Raw genomic sequence first — 9452 nt, forward strand, 5'->3', positions numbered from 1 at the left:
TTTAAGGGCCAGGTGAATGAGGGTGTGGTGAGATTTCAGACACTCTGATTAGTTTCTCAAATATAAGGGTTTTCTACAAAGGTAGATACATGTTACTCTGTGTGACAAGGAGGCAAATCAGCTTCTAACTAGTGGTGGGCAAAGCGAGGCTTCGTGAAACACTGAAACTATCGAAGCAAATGTGTTGAAGCTTCGAAACGTTTCGAAACACCACTCTACGGTGACACCTAGTGGTCATTTTATTTGTATTTCACTGAAAAAGCTTCAGCAAAGAACAGTTGAGCAAATTAAGGTATGAAACCCCACTTTGTAGCCTAGATTCTAAAAATGATTTAGTCGAGCGGTTAGAGTTCGTGATCACCATGTGGGAATAATGGGTTCGAATCCAGACTGATTAAGTGATTTTGAAATGCTTTAATGCCAGTTGGTAATGCTTTGTTATTGTATCGTTTTGTTTCAACATTGCTCTGACATCCGAATAAACGCCTTGTAAATAAATTTGTATTGTTTTGTTCATAAAACAGGGTTGTTGCTAGATCAGATACAGTTGTGGCCAGAAGTTAACAATAATTATTTATATTATTAATTAAATTTCCCATTGTATTTTATTAACGTCTATCCAAAACCTAAACCCATCACTGTACTGTAAAAATATGAATTATTGTTTTACAGTGTTACAAAAATGATGCTAAATTGATGGCATATCCGCAGCTGTATCCTATCTAGACTACACCATAAAACAGAAACATGATTAAAATATATAAAATCATGATTTTGGAATATTTGGGATTCGAACTCAAAACCAATTTGTAACACAGTACTAATGTGCACACACACGGTCCACAAGGCCATACAAGACAGACTCATAATATTGATCATGCCAGTCAAATGCAGATTCTCTGGGTCTTGAAACTCCTCTGAAATGATCAATGCTTTGAATCGCTTTAGTCACGTGACCAAGTGTTTCGAAACACTTTAGTCACGTGACCTGGGTGTTTCGGAGCATGCTTCGGTGCAGTGTTTCGAAACACTTGCGCTTCGGGATCTCGACACTGTGTCGAAACGTCAGTTTCACGTCAGCCATCCCTACTTCTAACGCCGAGAGGGTTATTTTACCTTTATCTAACTCTAGAATTTTAACACTTTACTCTGAATTACCACAACACTAGAAATTTAACACCAATGAATTTGCTGTGTACTCACTCACTTCTAACAAGTCCAACTCCAAGTTTCCACCTGTGGCCATATTCTCTCCTCTCTCTCTGGACAACCATCACTGCTCTTCTCACCCTGAAGTACTCTTTCTGCACTGAAAAGCACAAACACTGCTCTGCAAATAGAGACTTGGTTGTAATAGGCTGAATGAGTGGGCCTTACAAACCATTCACCTTTACTTGCAGAGAACTGTAAGTTTCCTTTATGCAATAGTGAAAGTGTGAGTAGGCTACTCTATATTCTCTGCTTTCTCTGGATTCTCTACAACATGTGGAATTACAGCCTGGTAAGTACGCTCAAACTGCTCGTAACCCTCCCTTCCACCCATCTTTAAGTTTCAACCAAATTATTGTGCACTTTCTGGTTGTCGTCTTCTTTTTGTTTCAGATTATCAAGGCTTTTAAGGTCAGCTGCCATGGACCTCCCTGCCGAGAATTAACCAGGCATGTTAATTCTTCAAAGCTATAGTATATTCATCCTAGGATTAATTTTTAATTTAAGACATTACCTATGTTTATTTATGTTGTTTGATTAATGTTCAGATTTTGTTCATTTGGTTGCACTTGTATGTACTGGAAGTTGTTTATTTTCTTAAGTGTAGTTACTATTTGATATTACTATTATATATACAGTCTATACGGTCAGTCTATACAGTCAGTTCAACTGTGCTGTTATTTCACATTCTTCTTAAAAGTTGCAGAAATGACGCAGAGTCACAAAGTTCTGTTTCAGTGGATTCATATGCTTTTTAAACTAAATAAAAGTGTAAACCCAGACACAGTGTTGGGATATAATTAACAATCATTTAAACTATATATTCCATTTAAAAACATGCAATCATTTAAAAGTAAAAATACACTACATTAATTAAAACTTAAAGCTTTTTCAGATAAGTACAACACTGTTTCCCCTTCACCTGAAAAGTGATGTGATAGTTTAAATAAATAAGAAAAGGAAAATGACAGGAAAAAACAACTCAATGATCAACTTCCAAATTTTTCCCTGTCATTTTCATTTTTCCATGTAATCAGCCGAGGACAAGAAAGAAAGAATCTACAAATATCCACAATTTCCTGGAAAAAACACTAAAATAACAGGCTCTGTATGAAAGCTGCTCTTTGAAAAGAATAAGGCAATTAAGGCTAATTAAAACAAGACAGTACGCAGTCAAATACAATAAGAATTTATTTTAGCAAAAGAGAAAAAAGGTCAATTTATTTTGGACAGAATTCATTGTAAAATGTAAGACATTATTTATAAAGACAGACCGGCCTATAGAATTATTTTTAGAGTGTTTGAACATGAATACCAGCTGTTATTTTTTATCTAACAGCAGCAAAACTACACGCTGAACGCTGTGAGTTTGCGTCAGGATGATGATGATACATGAGCTGACTTTAATTTTTTTTATTTTTTCAAAACAGTTTAGATCAAAACAAACAAAACCGCAACAAAAAAACAAGCAAACTGACAAACAGACATTTTTAAAGGAAAATGGAAACAAAAAAGACATACAAGTGTCAAAGGTCACCAAATACAATCTGGGCTTAATCGTTGATAAAATGTTGCTGTAGAAAATTTTGTTAAGGGTTACGTGTCAAAGATCAACAGGCTCCAAACATATATAAAATAAAAGCACAACAATGAAACTAAAACGGGACTTTTCTTCTCAACCATTTAGAGTCACGAAACACCAAAACAAATTTTTTGAGCTGTTGACAGTTGTATATGTGTCCCACACTGCTAAAAACACTATTAGGACACATATATTTCACAAAAAAGTGACAATTGGTTGTTTTTGCGATATTTCGAGCAAATTCGTACTACCGGTTTGAAACTAATTTTTGAAGCTGCGTCACGGCCATGACATAATAGCGTGTATTCCAGCGTGTGGACTGGACATCTGTACCAAGGCGTCCCGTATTATTTCTCTGAGTGCATTGCATTCATTCATGAGTATGGCTTGGTTCAAACCAATCAGCGCTCTATTATGATTATCATTAATATGCATGCTAGCTTTCTTAGACTGTACCTGAAACAGTGTTCAGACGGCAGAGAGACAACACACATCGTGTTGCCAAAAGTTGTGGGAAAAGAATAAGAATTGTTTGGAGATACGGGTCGCCAGTGTTGCTTTCGTAATGTGAAGGTTTTGTTTTCATTTTCTCTCTATGCGAGTACTGTTAGACTCGCGCGTGGATCCGTAGATGTGACGCGCGGCAGAAATGTGTTTGTTTGGAACATTTTTTACTCGAGAGCATTTCTCATCTATGGCGAGATCCGGATTTGCTGCTTGTCTCCTTTAAAAAAGACGCAGCTTCAGCATGTGGTGATTATCCTGTCTACAGATTCATTTGTATGTATAGAAATTATTAACAAAATCTACAGTATCATTCAAGTTTATCATTCAAGATTAAGTGTATGCGATCAGCGCCCTTTCTTTGTTCATTCAGATGGCAAAGTTATAGTTCGTATAGTCAGCTGTGCTCTTTCAGTGTTTAAAGACAGACCTTAGTCAAAAAGATTTCTAAGTTACTTAGTTTACAGTACGTTAATATCACTAAAATATTGAAGGATCTGTAAATGCTGCTCTCTGTGTGTAAACACTAAACGTGAACACTAAGCAAACTTTTGCCGACCGTCGTGTTGAATTTTCGCCTCATTTTGTGATAGGATAGTCTACACACACACACGGCTTTCTGACCTCCTGAGTGCATCTGAGTTACAGAGAAAGGCAAAGGCTTTTTTTTCTCTTATATGACGTGCGGTATCAAACATCCCACCGTCATTAAACACACGTCTCCCCTGCGTGTGTGTTTGTTTGTACTCGGTCAGAAGCGCATGCCCAAATGGCAACTCCCATTTTTATTCAAACCCTGCCCATTTTTCCTCCCCCGACACTCCAACCCAAACAAAGCCAGACACCCCCACTTTCCTAACTTTTTCCAAACTAGAGGTGTGAAAACATCCTGCTGAAATGGGGGGTTTCATGACCCTTTAACCTAAACCTGTTTGATCAGTATCTATTAGGTCTGGAAGAATGTCCTCTAATCGTTTAGCTAGTACAGATGCATAGAGTCTATAGTCAATATTTAGTACTGAAATAGGTCTATATGAATTACACTCTAGTGGATCTTTTCCTTCTTTTGGGATCACAGATATAATAGCTTTTCTCCAGGATCTGGGGGGTGGGTGGGGTCACCCTCATGTAAGGTATGATTAAAGCATTCAAAAAGCATTCACATCAATAGTTCTTTGAATATTTTATACCATTCTGCAGAGAACCCATCTATGCCTGGTACTTTAGATGTTTTAAGTTTTGATATAGCGTTGCTTATTTCTTCTATGGTTATTATTAGTTTTGATTGATAGTTTACATTTACATTTAGTCATTTAGCAGACGCGACCATAATACATAATACCATAATACGACCATTATTATATGAGGAAAAGAAAACACAAAATCATTTTATTTAATTTCTTATGTTCTGTATCAGAAAGATGTGTCTCTTGCCAGAAGATTATCTGTTGCTTTTCTCTTTTCATTTCAGCCACGTTTGCTTCTTTTAATTGGATTTAGTAACCTATTAATATTCAAAGTAATTACTCTATATTCCTGTTTTTGCATATACTATAATCAGATGTTATTGCGAAGATCACGGTGACCGGAACGAAAAAAAAAACACAAATATGAATATCCTGAACCACAAAAAAAAAACATTACGAAAAAGGTCTCCAAACCTTGAAGTCTTAAATAACTTCTGAATGTGACGTGAAAGCCTTCCTTCTTTAAAGAGCCCCTCCTTGCTGTGCCTATTGCACAAAAAATGTTAACAAATATATTCAGCACCCATATCTGGCAATATTATATTCTTGTATTTTTGGTTAGGTTTTCAAGTGAAATATTTCTATTTATAGCAAGGAATTTTAAATGTATAAAATAGAATCCCTTTATGTCTTCCTACCAGTATGTTACTCAATGACTCAAGTCTTGGTGTGCTTTAATCGTTCATCTTGTGTCGTTGGTCAGTTCGGTTAAATACCATTCTTCCTTCAAACGATTTAAATGTCGATTATCTTTGAATCAAGTCAAGAAGTTTTACCAGTCTCTCAGAGTTCTTTGTTAGGATCTGTCAGGTTTTACCCTTCTTTCAAATGGAGCTAGTGTTGTCTCTTTAAAATTCAATTTCAAATTCTTTTCTTTGATGTCACTCCAAACTTTGTCAAGATCTTTGTTTCTCTTTTCCAGAGTTCCCCTTCGGTTGGGGAACTTCAGTGCCATAAAGTGGATGAAATCCACGAATGGGAGGATTCGGATCAGAAGCCGCTTGTCTGGAGAGTATTGAACGGGCCAATGAATGAAATTAATTGGCAGCGTAAGCTTGCGCAGGTGTGCGGCATCTGCAATTATCTCAGCATATAAGCACACCTGAAACTAGCAAACGCCATCCTTTTTGCTTCAGATCCTTTCTAAATGAGTCGATGAGGGTTCCTCTTGCTGTTCAGCACTTCAGAGCGAACGAGTGTGTCTCCCGGTCCAGAGTGGGTCTTCGCGGTGGCAGACGGTCGAGCTGGGTTTCTCCCTTGCCTGCGGTTCTTTGGGTCCGGTCCTCCAGAGCGGTGCGTATTGTTGCAAACTTTCCTAAAAGAGCAACACAGTCGTGCAGCACGTCCTTTTCAGGATGGCGCTCCGACTGTGCGTTTCTGGATGCGGGGGTTTCCTGGCTCCGGATGACGGACACTATCACTGCATTGCATGTTTGGGGGTCCAGCATGTTAATGCGGTGCTCGCAGGCGGTTCATGTCGTCATTGCGATGCCATGACCGTTGCACAGCTAAGATCGCGGCTAACTTTCGCAAGAGAGCGAGCCACCCCAGTTGCCTCCTGTTCTAAAAAAGCAGCGGGCGCTCGGGCAGATCTGAGGGTTCCAGCGGGAGATAATCCGCCGCCCACGGGCTCGCGGACCTCTCGCTCCTCACGGCGCTCCATCCAAGCTTCGGGTAGTGGGAGTGATCCGTCTAACCAGATGGTAGCTCTCACACTCGCTGACACCGAAGATCAGATGTCCTCCGCGGCATCGGAGGGTGGGCTTTCACTGTCTGATGAAGATCCGGACCCACTCGCCCCCTCCGGGCAGGTGAGCGCTGTCAAATCGGATCCTGAAGCGGACATGTTAGCCGTGCTTTCCCGGGCTGCTTCGGCCGTGGGGTTGGAGATGGTTTATCCCCCAGCTCCGCGGCCGGACCGACTAGATGGGTGCTACCTAGAGGACCAGAAGGCGAAGCCTTCGAAACCTCTCGTCCCCTTCTTCCCGGAAGTGCACAGTAGGCTCACGCAGTCTTGGAGGGCACCTTTCTCTGCCCGTGCTGCGTGTACCTCCGCCCTCACCGCCCTTGACGGCGGAGCTGCCAGGGGGTATGAGGTGATCCCGTCAGTGGAGCGCGCTATCGCGGTCAATCTTTTTCCGCGCGGCACCTCTACGTGGCGGGGCAGTCAACTGCGATGGGCAATGTCATCTATCGGCGTGGCCTTAAGCCCGCTCCGCCCGCCGAGCCATCCACCGCCGAGGGCGCCCGCCAACGAGTGCTGCCCTGCCCCCGCCTGCGCCTCTGGCCAAGCGGGCGCGGCCTACACCTCGAAAGCAGGCAGCCCCTCCTGCCCAGGGCGCCGTTAAGTCCGGTAAACGGACCGTGAAGCATCCCTGAGACAGGCCATCCGGAGAAGAGGAAACTTGCTCTTTCCCCGCTGGAGGGCGGGGCCCCGATAACAACGGTACTTTTCAGTGCCACCAAAACATGAGTAAAAGAGCACTTTTTCCCTTCCCCGGATGTGACTGCACGAGTTCTGCCAGTCCGGGACGCGCTGCCTTCCGGCTCACAAACTCTACGTGCTTCGCCAGTGGCTCACGAGCGCTGGGGGGACGGTCCCTTCCCTCAGCCCTCCAGCCCCCTCTCCGGAGTCAGGGTGCGAAGCCAGAGCGAATCGCTCTCCTCCAGCTCTTCCGCGGGACCCTCGTGCTTCCCGGATCAGCACACCCACTCCGCGCTGCCCCACCGCTGGTACGTCAGCGATTGTAGCGATGACTCCATTAGCGAGGGCTCTGTCTGTCTGGTTAACGCGGGCCAGCCCCTCGCGGTGGCTCATACGCACAATCAGACTCGGTTACGCGATTCAGTTCGCGAAACGGCCCCCCAAGTTTACGGGCGTGTATTTCTCCAGGGTCAACCCCCTGTCCGCCCTTGTCTTGCGAGAGGAGATTGCTGCCCTCCTGGCGAAGGGTGCAATCGAGCCGGTTCCTCCAGCCGAGATGGAGAGCGGGTTTTACAGCCTATACTTCATCGTACCCAAAAAGAGCGGTGGGTCACAGCCAATCCTAGATCTGCGCGTTTTGAACCGCTGTCTGCACAGGCTGCCGTTCAGAATGCTCACGCAGATGCGCATTCTCCAATGCGTTCGTCCTCAGGATTGGTTTGGAGCTATAGACCTGAAGGACGCGTATTTCCATGTCTCCATTCTTCCACGCCACCGCCAATTTCTGCGGTTTGCGTTCGAGGGTCGAGCGTGGCAGTACAAGGTCCTCCCCTTCGGGCTCTCTCTGTCTCCGCGGGTCTTCACCAAACTCGCGGAGGGTGCCCTAGCGCCCCTTCGGCTCGCGGGCATTCGCATACTCAATTATTTCGACGACTGGCTGATTTTAGCCCACTCGCGGGAGCAATTGATTATGCACAGGGACAAGGTGCTTCGGCATCTCCACCTACTAGGGCTTCAGGTCAACCGAGAAAAGAGCAAACTCGCCCCCGTGCAGAGGATTTCTTTCTCGGGATGGAGCTGGACTCGATCACCATGGTAGCGCACCTCTCCGAGGAACGCGCTCGCCTGTTGCTGAACTGTCTGAGGGAGCTCGACAGCAAACTAGTGGTCCCACTGAAGTTCTTTCAGAGGTTCCTGGGGCATATGGCATCCGCAGCCGCCGTCACGCCGCTCGGGTTGCTCCATATGAGACCACTTCAGCACTGGCTTCACGATCGGGTCCCCAGACGCGCATGGCACGTGGGCACACACCGGTTCTCGGTTACTGCGCTGTGTCGCCGCGCCCTCAGCCCTTGGAACGACCCCTCGTTCCTACAGGCCGGTGTGCCTCTAGGACAGGCTTCCAGCCATGTTGTTGTTTCAACAGATGCTTCCAACACGGGTTGGGGGGCCGTGTGTCGCGGGCATGCGGCTGCGGGCCTGTGGAAGGGTGCCCAGTTGCATTGGCATATCAATCGCCTAGATCTGATGGCAGTGTTCCTCGCTCTCCACCGCTTTTTACCGGTGCTGGAGCGGCAACACGTGCTGGTCAGGACGGACAGTATGGCGGCGGCGGCATATATCAACCGCATGGGGGGTATGCGCTCTCGTCGCATGTCTCAGCTCGCCCGCCGTCTGCTCCTCTGGAGTCACCCGCGGCTGAAATCGCTGCGCGCCATTCACGTTCCAGGCACGCTCAATCGTGCAGCCGATGCGCTCTCACGACAGCTGTTACGCCCTGGAGAATGGAGACTCCACCTCGAGTCTGTTCAGCTGATATGGGCGCGATTCGGGGAGGCCCAGATCGATCTGTTTACTTCCCCCGAGAACGCTCACTGCCAGTTGTTTTATTCCCTGACTCAGGGCTCTCTCGGCACGGATGCACTGGCCCACAGCTGGCCTCGGGGCATGCGCAAGTATGCGTTTCCCCCAGTGAGCTTGCTCGCGCAGTTTCTGTGCAAGGTCAGGGAGGACGAGGAACAGGTTCTGCTAGTTGCGCCCCTTTGGCCCAACCGGACCTGGATATCAAAGCTCTCACTCCTCGCGACGGCCCTCCCCTGGCGGATCCCTTTGAGAGAGGACCTACTCTCTCAGGGACAGGGCACCATCTGGCACCCTCGCCCCGATCTTTGGAACCTCCACGTGTGGTCCCTAGACGCGAGGAAGACTTATGTAACCTACCGACTGCGGTGGTTAATACCATCACTCAGGCTAGAGCCCCCTCCACAAGGCGCGCCTACGCCCTGAAGTGGAGTCTATTCACTGAATGGTGCGTCTCTCGCAGAGAAGACCCCCGAAATTGCCAGATTAGTGTTGTGCTCTCTTTCCTTCAAGAGAAGTTGGACAGCAGGCTGTCGCCCTCCACTCTCAAGGTTTACGTGGCCGCCATCTCCGCTATCATAGCGCGGTAGCTGGCGGCACCGTGGGAAAGCATAACCTTGTCATC

This window comes from Danio rerio, chromosome 4, assembly GCF_049306965.1.
Source record: "Danio rerio strain Tuebingen ecotype United States chromosome 4, GRCz12tu, whole genome shotgun sequence".
Classification (NCBI taxonomy): Eukaryota; Metazoa; Chordata; class Actinopteri; order Cypriniformes; family Danionidae; genus Danio; species Danio rerio.